Source organism: Stegastes partitus, unplaced genomic scaffold (assembly GCF_000690725.1).
Source record: "Stegastes partitus isolate 25-593 unplaced genomic scaffold, Stegastes_partitus-1.0.2 Scaffold925, whole genome shotgun sequence".
Classification (NCBI taxonomy): Eukaryota; Metazoa; Chordata; class Actinopteri; family Pomacentridae; genus Stegastes; species Stegastes partitus.
This window is the reverse complement of record NW_007578656.1, coordinates 204,043-214,484: the sequence shown is the minus strand read 5'-3', so window position 1 is coordinate 214,484 and position 10,442 is coordinate 204,043.

Genomic DNA, 10,442 nt, shown 5'->3' with positions numbered 1-10,442 from the left:
GCTCACTTTGCTCTACTTTAATTTGACAAGCTTGCTACTTTAATAAACTCATAGTTCACCAGCTAGCTAGTTATCAAGTTAATGATACTGTGTACGCTATTAGCTAGGCTGAGACATTTACTAGCGGCTAGCCAGCTAGCTAGCTCCCGCATGTTTTTCCTGGTGAGCGAAAATGGTCTTTTAATGTGACTCTAATACATTGTCTTATTAAAAGAATGTAATTTATTTGATAAGTACCATTCATTAACATTAACAGTTTGTCATTTTGTTCATTTGTTTATAGTGTGAAGAGTGCTCTTTTGGGACCTGTTTGTGAGTCAGCTTTTGATTAAAATAAACATAATAGAAAAATTAAATCGAGACACTCACACATTCAGATTTTCTGCACCTCTTTATTGGGGAATTTATTAATTCTGGACTCTTTTTTTTGTTTTTCAAGCCTGAACCTGTCCTTCCCTCTGACACGATGCCATCGCTTGTTTCATCAAAGGAGTTCACCCACATTTCTTTTTGACTTTGTGAGTTTACGATTTATTCAGTGCCACTTTGTGTGGAGAACACTGAAGCGTTGATCAGTTGTTGTCTATTTTTAAATTCAGGTCTACTTTTAAACCACTTCAACATTCAGATAAACCCTAAGTTTTTGTATTTGGCCTGAAATATATGACTCTATTTAGTACTTTTAAATGTAGTCTGGTATTGTCTTGAACCTAAAGTACCACCATGAGGAGTCCTGGAGTAACTTTTGACCAGGATTTGTCCTTTAATTCACACTTAAAACAAGTCTGGAGGACTGTCATCTTGTAAGTATCGTTTAAATCAGGAGCATTTTGTTCAGAGGGATGCTGAAAAACTACTAAAATGCTTTTATTACTTCTAAGCTGGACTATTTCAACTCCTTGTTGTCAGGATTTCCCAGTAACTCCGTGGAAGGCATTCACCTCTTCTTTTGCCTCTCAACCAGAACTAAGCAACCACACAGAGACAAAGTTCAACTCTACCATCCGGCTCGTGGTCAGATACCAAACAAGCCAACCTCTCAGAATGTCTACGTTAATGGAGAATTAATGGGATTAGCAGTTCAAGCAGTTCATTTAAACTTGAAAACACACACACTCAGTTTAAATATGCACTGAAAAACAAGGACATACACACATGCACAAATTTGTATGTGTCTTTTTATGCTTATTTAAACACAGAAAAGTCTAAACTCACTTAAATGCACCTATAAGTTTAACACGAGGGGAAAAAAACACACACAAAGCTGGTGGTGGTTACTAAGATACAGCCTAAAGCATGACATGGTATGTTTCAGTTAATAACAGTGGCACAGCCAGAAGGAAAAGGCAAAAGAAGATGAAACTATGAGATAAGTAAGACAAGGGATATAGAAAAGATAAGTGACAGACTGGGGGGAGAAAAAAAAAAAAAGAAGTTGGGGGGGGGAGGCAGGTGATATGATGAGACGGAAAGAGAAATAGACAGGACAAGAAGAAAGAGAAGGTGGCATGAAAGGTGATGATGTAAAATGGAATACCAGAAAAGATGAAAAGATCAAAGAAATCATACTTCCAAAAGCCTAGATGTCAGAGAATGGAGACCAATTTATTGTGGATGGCAGGAAGCCTGGCTCCACCTGTAAATTACACTCTGTCAGCCGGAGCAGTGCCGAAACAATACCGGGCCCTGATGAAAGAGAAAGCGAACATGATGGAAAATGATTTTACATGAAGGAACGACAAAGATTCCACTTTGGCATTCCACGTTCCACTCTGCATTCGGCTCACGGAGTCCACTTCTATCACTGTCTGAAATACACTAATGCTATAATTATTGTTAATATGATCGCAGGTATGGACAATTTATCATTGTTAGCTGCTCAGCCATAGCCAACTCAATTCTCTGTGTGTGTTGGGAGGATTTGGGGGGGGGGGAGGGAGGAGGTGAAATTAACCAGCATATAATTTGTTCAAACTTTATTTTCTCTCTGCTTGGATGGTTGGTAATTGTCATCATTACTGTGATTATCACTCTGTTGGCTCTTGTTGTGTTTGTTGTTCATGAGCACGCTTTCCTTGCAAGCTTGTCCCAAGTGATTGTGCAGATGTACTGCAGGCTTCTCTCCCCCTCATATTATAACCTCTACCATATTTATGCAGGTGCGTGTCTGCGTATACTCTTTGTTGTCTCGGTATTCCAGTGTGGTTGTTTTTCTGTAAGGGCATATTGGTGCACAATCTTTACTTGGGGAATGCAGACTAGAAAGAGGGAAGAACGCAAAAAAAAAAAAAAAAATCTTCCATCAGCTGGCAGCTCGACATTGAGCCAGTACTTTTGAAGATGAAAGATGACACCGCGCATGCACACATATATTCAAATTGCACATTTTTCAGACGCTGGATACCATTTCCAGACATTTCACACATTAACAATGCATTGTGAGACAATACTACAAAATTCAGTTTGAAATTCTGAGGAACCTCTTCATTTATTCATTTTGCTTGAAAGAGTTGTTTTAAAGGTACTCACTTCTCTTGTTTTTTAAAGCTTTCGACGCATTTTCGAGTGGTTTCTTTGGTTTGAGAGCCCCATGCAAGCTCTCTCATATGGAAATTTTATGTTTTGATAATTTTTAGATAACAAGGAAATGTCAAATACAAAAAAAAAAAAGAGAACATTCTCTTTCATTAAGGCTAAATTGCCGGAGGGAAATTTCACTTAATCAATCCAACCTCAGATTAAATAGCATTTTTAATGACAATTTTAAAGTTAATTATTAGATTGTGTCAAGACCGTTGATAATTGTGATTACAGGGTATGTATGAATTATTAATTCACTCTTTATGCTGAGTTCAATAAGTGTAAAGGACACAACAACTCCTAAGTCTGAAAACAAATGAGCTTTTCCATATGTGATACACTACAGAAAAGTATAGCGGATAGTTTCTATTCTTATGGGTTATGGCCTTGGTATACAGTTATTAAAGAATTAAAAAGATCTGCACTGACTAGTTGTGTGTATAGAGGTGAGAGAGCAGCAGGCAAGGTTTGATTTTCATGCAAATATGACACCAGTTAAAAGTTTGAACACTCAGTCAAGGATGTTTCTTTATTATTACCAATAACTACAGTGTCGTACAAAGCTGAAGGTGTCAAAGCCATTAAATTACGCAAACTGAATTATCTAGTGAGGAAAAAAAAGTGTAAGCAAAAGTGATTCTGTTTCATATTCCAGGTTATTCAAAACCACTGTGTGACTTGATAGCAGCCTAATGAAGTCATCAGCTGGAGTGGTTTCAAGTTAGAACAGAATAGAGCAGCATCTAAACATATAGAAAGAAAGAACAAGAAAAATGACAATAATTAGTATTAACAGTATTTACATTGAAAAAGAAAAATAGATTGTGCAAATTTGCAGAGCAAAAGTGAATTCATGACCATGAAATGTCAATTTTGTCAGTTTGGTCAACATCAGCTAGTGATGCTGATGTTGTGAAGTCTCACTGCGGTCGGTAGGAATCACCTGCTGTAGCGCTCCTTCTTGCAGAGAGGATGTTTGAGTCGTCTGCTGAAGGAGCTACTTAAAGCCCCCACAATCTCATGCAGCGGGTGAGAGGGGTTTCCCATGATGGATGTGAGCTTTGCTAACATCCTCCTCTCACCCACCTCCTCTATGGAGTCCAGGGAGCAGCCCAGGACAGAACCGGCCCTCCTCACCGGTCTATTTAGCCTCTTTCTGTTGCTGTCTGTGCTCCCCGCTCCCCAGCAGACCACTGCATAGAAAAGACTCATAGAATGTCCTGAGCAGAGTCTTGCACCACTCCAGAGGACCTCAGTCTCCTCAGCAGGTGGAGACGACTTTGACCCTTCCTGTACAGGACCTCTGTGTTATGTGAAGTTAACAGGTGAGCCTTGTCCAATGGTAATAGTTGAAAGTTATTAATAGTTTTGAGTTCATCAGTCGTGTTGGCATACAGCAAATAACCCTATTTGACGACTGTAGTAATCCATATTATGGCAGGAACCCCTCAAGTGACGAGGGAGAATTGTCAGTCCATCATGTCAAGACATGAAGGGTCAGTCATCCATCCATCCATTATCTATACACCACTTAATCGTATCCCAGCTGACTCAGGGTGAAGGCAGGAGACACCCCGGACAGGTCGCCATCCATCACAGGGCTACACTTAGAGACAACCAAGCACACTCACATTCACACCTACGGACAGTTTAGAATCACCAATTAACCTCAACATGTTCTGGGACTGTGTGGGAGGAACCCAAGGAGAACCCGAGGAGAACCCACGCTGCACAGGGAGAACATGCAAACTCCACGCAGAAAGATCCCGGGTGTCCTAACAGGGACGCGAACTGGAGATCTTCTAGCTGCGAGTGGAAAATTTCAAGAACTGTGAAATTTGTTCAAGTTCAAACAAATCAAACACAATGATAAAACAAGAAGCGCACTGAGAAGGAAGACCAAGATTCCGTCCGCTGCAGAGAAGAAGTTCATTAGAGTTACCAGCCTCAGAAACTGGCAATGTACAGCACCTCAGATTAAACTCAAACTGCTGCAAAGAAACCACCACTAACGAAGACCAAGAAGAAGATGAGAACTAATTGGGCTAAAGACAAGGAATGACAATGAGACCAGGAATATCTGGACTTTGATCTAAGGAAACCGATTTTTGATTCAAACCACCATGTCCTGATAGGACTCAGGCCTTGTCCACATGCACATGCCGGGTTTTTAAAAATGTACCTTTTTCTAAGGTCTTTCTTGGCTTTTCATCTACATGCAAATGCAGTTTTAAGTCACGAAAAGCAAACCTTTCAGAAAACTCTTTCCAAGGTGAATGTCGTTGTTTTGTCTTGTCGTGCAGACAGTGAGAAACCAAGCAGCAGGGATGAAAAATAAGGCTTGAAGTGCTATACACTGAGGTTCTTTACATGGCGTCTTGAGGACTGGGTCCAAGAGCCAGTCAATCCCCCAGACCCTGATGTTAAAATGTCCAACTTTACAGCAGTTTGTTTACAACTGTTTAGTATCAATAGCTAATATCCCTGCTCATGACAACTGTAATGGGGATACATTTTTATATAACTCACATGTTTAAATTGTATAAAGATGTAAAGTTAATTAAGAGCGTGGCCGATTTGAGTGACAGGTGGGTGCCGTCAAATAACCTCAGCTCCACTCACACTCCACCTGTTTGCTAAATTTGGCATTACTCAGGAGTTGGGTTGAGTCAGTTGGTAGTCAGACGGCAACGGCCAGAGTCACCACACTGGGTTTTCAAACTGCTGTTCATAAAGTCTGTGGAGACGTCATCCATTTTTTCTTCTCCACAGTCTATTTGGAAACAGTGACACAGAACCCTTCATTCACTTTCTGATTGAGTATGATCAGTTACCACATATCCTTCGACGATTCGTTCTGCCCCATCTGTGACTCGACTAACAAACACCCCTCTGCTTTCCGTTTACAGCATTGAAGAGGGTTATTTCTGGTTTTAAATTCTGTTGTGAAATAAAAATGCGATATAACCTCAGAGAATGTGAACGGGTCGTATCTGCACGTGTGATTCCCATCATGAAGCGTGGAGGAGCTCTGATGGTGCGACGAGGAGGCCTTTAAGGATATTAATTGTATTATATATATGTATTGTTCGGCTCTGAGTATGTTAAAAAGACCAAGTTGATTGTTAAAATGTGTTGGTATTGTTATTTCAGGAGTTTGTCGAGGTTTTATTTTGAAGGCAGGAAGTAGGAAGTAAAGCGAACACCTGTAGACAGACAAAGCATGGCTGTAGCTTCAGTATTTTGCTAATGAATACATGGCAATCCTTTGTGTGAATACAACAGATGGCTGTCAGTGTTTTATATTTTTACATGCTTAAAACTTTTGATATTTATGCTCATAGGAACAATTTATTGTCATATGCTTAACGGCTGCTTGCTTCCTTGGAAATTAATGTAATATTAGGTGTCTAAACTTACCTGTTAATAGTAAAAAAAAAACGTGTGTGTACATATTGCTTTTGTAGGAGAACATGTTTGTATTTTCTTTTCTTGTTTAAGTCCAATTTAGTGTCATCTTGACTTGACATGGTGAAAGAAGCCAATAAAGGAGCAAACACGCTCACTTTGTGGCTCTTAAAAAGGAGTTTGTCTGGCTGTTTATTTATGTTAAAGCACATATATATTTTTGACACATTTTATTGGAAAGCGAGCAGGTGTACGACAAGCAACTAAAGTTTTGCTTATTAAATCATGAACTGATGGCTTCTGATGGCTTTTGCACCTTTGTCGTAGGTTGGCCCTTGGGTGTAGGGCTTTGCTGGTAACACTCTTAAGAGATTTATTTTAAAATTTAAGGCAACAGATAACAAGAATAGCCACCCCAACAATCTGCAGTGAATCACTATTGCATCAGGTTTGAGCGGATCCACTGCCAAACTGAACCTCTGGGCTCTGTGAGGGCTGTAAGACCAGAGAAGCAGAGCAACTGAGTGCTGCATCAGATAACCTGTCCTTGACAATCACCCGACCTAAACCCAACTGAGATGGCTTGGACGGCAGAGTGGAGGAAAAGCAGCCAAGAAGAGCTCAGCATATGTGGAAACTCCTCCAAGGCAGTTGGAGAAGCTCCAAGTGACGACCTCACCAAGATGCCTGACAGAATGAGGAGAGTGCGAAGCTGTCATCAAAGCAAAAGGTGACTGTTTTGAAGAATTTAAAATTCAAAACATTACGCTTTGTTTAAACTTTCATTGCTTGCCGAATAATTCCATATTTCACAGTTTTGATGTCTTTAGTTTTCTCCAGCCCAAGGCCAAGTAAAGAAAAAACCCTCGAATTAGTAAATGTGTCCAAAAAGCAGCTCATTTTCTGTCACTTTATCGTTCTGCTGTTGAGTGCAACACGGCCTGTGTGCACATTCCTTATTTAAGAGCTTACTGCATATTGCATAAATCTAAGTTGTGCACATACATTAAGCCCTCGTCATCACTCCCCTTCGGAATTCGCACTTTTCGGATTATGAATTTGGAAGTTTGCTTGATTTGTTGTTAGATTAGACGAACAGATTCAACATGACTGAAACATGTGAAGCTGTGACTAGAGAAAAACACAATGCAGAGAGTTTTTAGAGTGAACGTGAGGATTTCATGAAAATGAAATGCAATATAAATTATTTAAAGGAGTAGTGAATTGTAGATTTTACTCTTCGTTTTTCCAAATCCCTGTAAGTCTGATTTTGGTGATTTATTCATTGATAGTTAGAGGTCTACATTACATCTAACATTTGTTTCAGCAGCACTTTGGTAAGTTTCATGACTGTATTTCAACATATTTCAGGTTCTACGAGACCTTCTGGCTGTATTTTGGAGCGAAATTTCAACAAAATCTGCAAAAATGTTAAATCATTTACATACACAGCAGTGTTACTCCACAGGACTTCGAGTGAGACACTACTGCAGTAATGGCAGCTTGTTTATTTCTACCTCCGCTCCCCAGATTAGTCTCAAATTTCTTTTTGCTCGCTGCACCTTAAGTAAAACAATGCTAAAGTTTGCCATCCTCACTTTTTCGGCTCCAGCAGGCCAAACAATGTGCAGCTGCACCTCCACAGTCTCGGGCTCATTTGACAGGGAACCTCTCATGTTGTTTTGGGTAGCAGTGGTCCTGGAGGCCAAACTGTGAAGCTTTCCCCATCATGGGAGCTGGTTGTGAGCCGGCCAGGAGTGAGACAACAGAAGCCACAGTAGCTTGGCATGACTTCTGCACAGGCTTTGGCCTGGAGCTGCTGGAACATGCAGGACAGGTGGCCTTCGAAGGAATCCAGCAACTGAGAAGCGATGCCAATGCCAGGTTTTAGCAGATATTTGACAGCAGAGAACGACTCCAGGAGGGCGCATACAGTGTCTTAAAAATTCAGTTCAGAATCCCGGCACGATATTTTGCAAGGTCAGTTTAAAAATGAGCTTTGTGGAATGTACCATCACTGTGCGCAACAACTCATTGAGTAAGTGGCTGTTGAAGCACGAGGCTTTCTCCAACAACCTTGTCGAAGTCGTCTCACAGTGTCTGATTCTAAGTAAGATCGGATGAAAGTGAAAAAGCGTCGAGCTAGAGAAAAGCCCGCTTTCTTTGAGAATGAGCAGGTCCTTGAGTATGTATGCACTTCCTCTTCATGGATTTAAATAAAAGTTAATGTTATGTATTATCATTAGTTGCTATTCACATGCAGATGTTAATATCACGCCACGCCACTGTGATGATGTAAAGGAAAGACGCTCAGAGCTCAGGAACGCGGCATTCTTCATGACAGCCGCTGTCTCACACTACTTAACACTTCATTAGAAAAATCATTAATTCAGTTTGTTTCAGGAGAAAATTGAACAATCTTGAAACATGGCTTATCTGAGCTGATGGCTTTGTGAACTGATGCGATGTAAAATGGATCTGAGGCAATAATTAGAAATTAGCGGCAACAGAAAAAAAAAAAGAAAAAAAAAAGACTTTAGCAGAGTCAGTGATTGACTCCTGCAGTGAATGTGCACTTTTTCTCCTTCACTCTCAGCCCAGACGACACACAGCAAAACTGTTGCCAGATTCAAGTCATATTAAGCAAAAAGGAGATTCTTGATGGATTAGATTCATTCCATGCATGACTGGCTAAAGAGGGGTTTAACCTGCTACAGAATCGACTTACAAGGCCAGATCCCCGAAGCCCTTACGGTCTTGCTGTAGCAGCTTAAATTACACTCTTGTATCCAGGGGCCAGGGTGTTTTAACTTGTTTTTTTTTTTTGAGCCATATTGGAACTGCTGCTGCTGCTGCTGCTGCTGCTGCTGATGGCAACATCTTCTGCTTGTAGGCTCTGTTTGACTTTGGTTTGGTTATTAAGCAGCTATCCAGCTGGTAGGCAGCTAGCATCTGGAAGCACAGGCGTATTTGCTCTCCAGCATGCTCGCTGCAATTTAATATGCTCACTGACACTGCTAATATTTATCATGTTATTATCTGGGTAATGTATTGGCCAAGCAGACTAATGCTGCCCTGCTTTAACATCAACATAATGTTAACGCTGCAACCAGATATGATTAATTATGCAACTACTGACTTTTACAAGTCTGTTTCTAATAAGTGTGTGCGTGTCGGCGCGCGCGTGTGCCTTTATTTGATGAGGAGTGTAATGTTCTACATGGCAGGTTATAGCCGATAGACTATAATTGCGACTCATTGTTATGATGTGCTGGGAAGCCTGCACACATGCACAGGCACGCATGCATGCACAAAGATTGTGGGTTTAAAGGCACACGTCTAGACATTTTAATACAATCTGCTGCACATTTATCCTCCCACACCTTTGGAAACATTGCTTAATGTTTACATATTTGTTTGTCAGTTTCTTCTTTGTGTCACTCCCCGTAGATGGCACGACTTTTTGAGATATAGGAGGAACGTACTTCTGTGCAATTTGTGGGTGTGAAGACAAAAACAAACAAACAGACAAAAAAAAAACAAAAAAAAACCCGAAATTGCATTTGGGCTTCTTGCAGCTCAGACAAAAAGGGGTCATTTAAGTTCTAAGCAGATGTTGCTATCCCACGGAAATAATCCTGAGCAAGCATTCCTAGACAACTTATAAATATGCTGTGAAGTTCATGAAGCCTTCAACTACGGGTAGCGAGGTAGCATAAGCCCCATCAAGGTCTCACCTAATTGAAACACAGCACATTTTCCCAGCTCATCCTGATACTTAAGGGTATGATTTTTTTTCCCCCCCTCCCCGTCTCTAAAGTGCTGTGTGTGGAGGAGTGTAGGCAGGACTGGTTTACAAAATAAAAGACATCTGGGGCTGGTGCGCTAAGACCTTTAAATCTGCTTGACCGCTGGCTCTGAACTGAGCAGGCAATTGTAATTATATTTACTATACATATAGCACATTTCATTGCAAGTAAACTTTACATTGTAAGGGTAAATATTAAAAAAAATAGATGTAAACATGAGGAAACACTCATCATAGCACTTTTATTACATTTAAACTTTCTATCTGAGGACTTAATATTCAAAAATGGACAAAAACATGAGAAAATAGTCAACATAGATGGTATTAATATAAGAATAGCATGAATAAAATGCATATTCTAAATCAATAAAACATAAACCCATTGTGCTGCTAAAACACAAAGGCGCCCATAAAACAAACTATACAGGAAACAAACACACCCAGAATAGTTAACCACAGGTCTGGGAGAATAGGAAAGTTTTACTTCTGAATGTTGAAACAGTGGTAAAAAAAAAAATCAAGTCAGCATGCAGCTTGTTCCAGAAAGCAGCACCACACTGAGGGCGCCCTCTCCAGACTTAGATCTAGTTCCAGTTACAGGTTCAAAACTTCCACTTGATGACCTGAGAGGCCTGATCAGGGTACA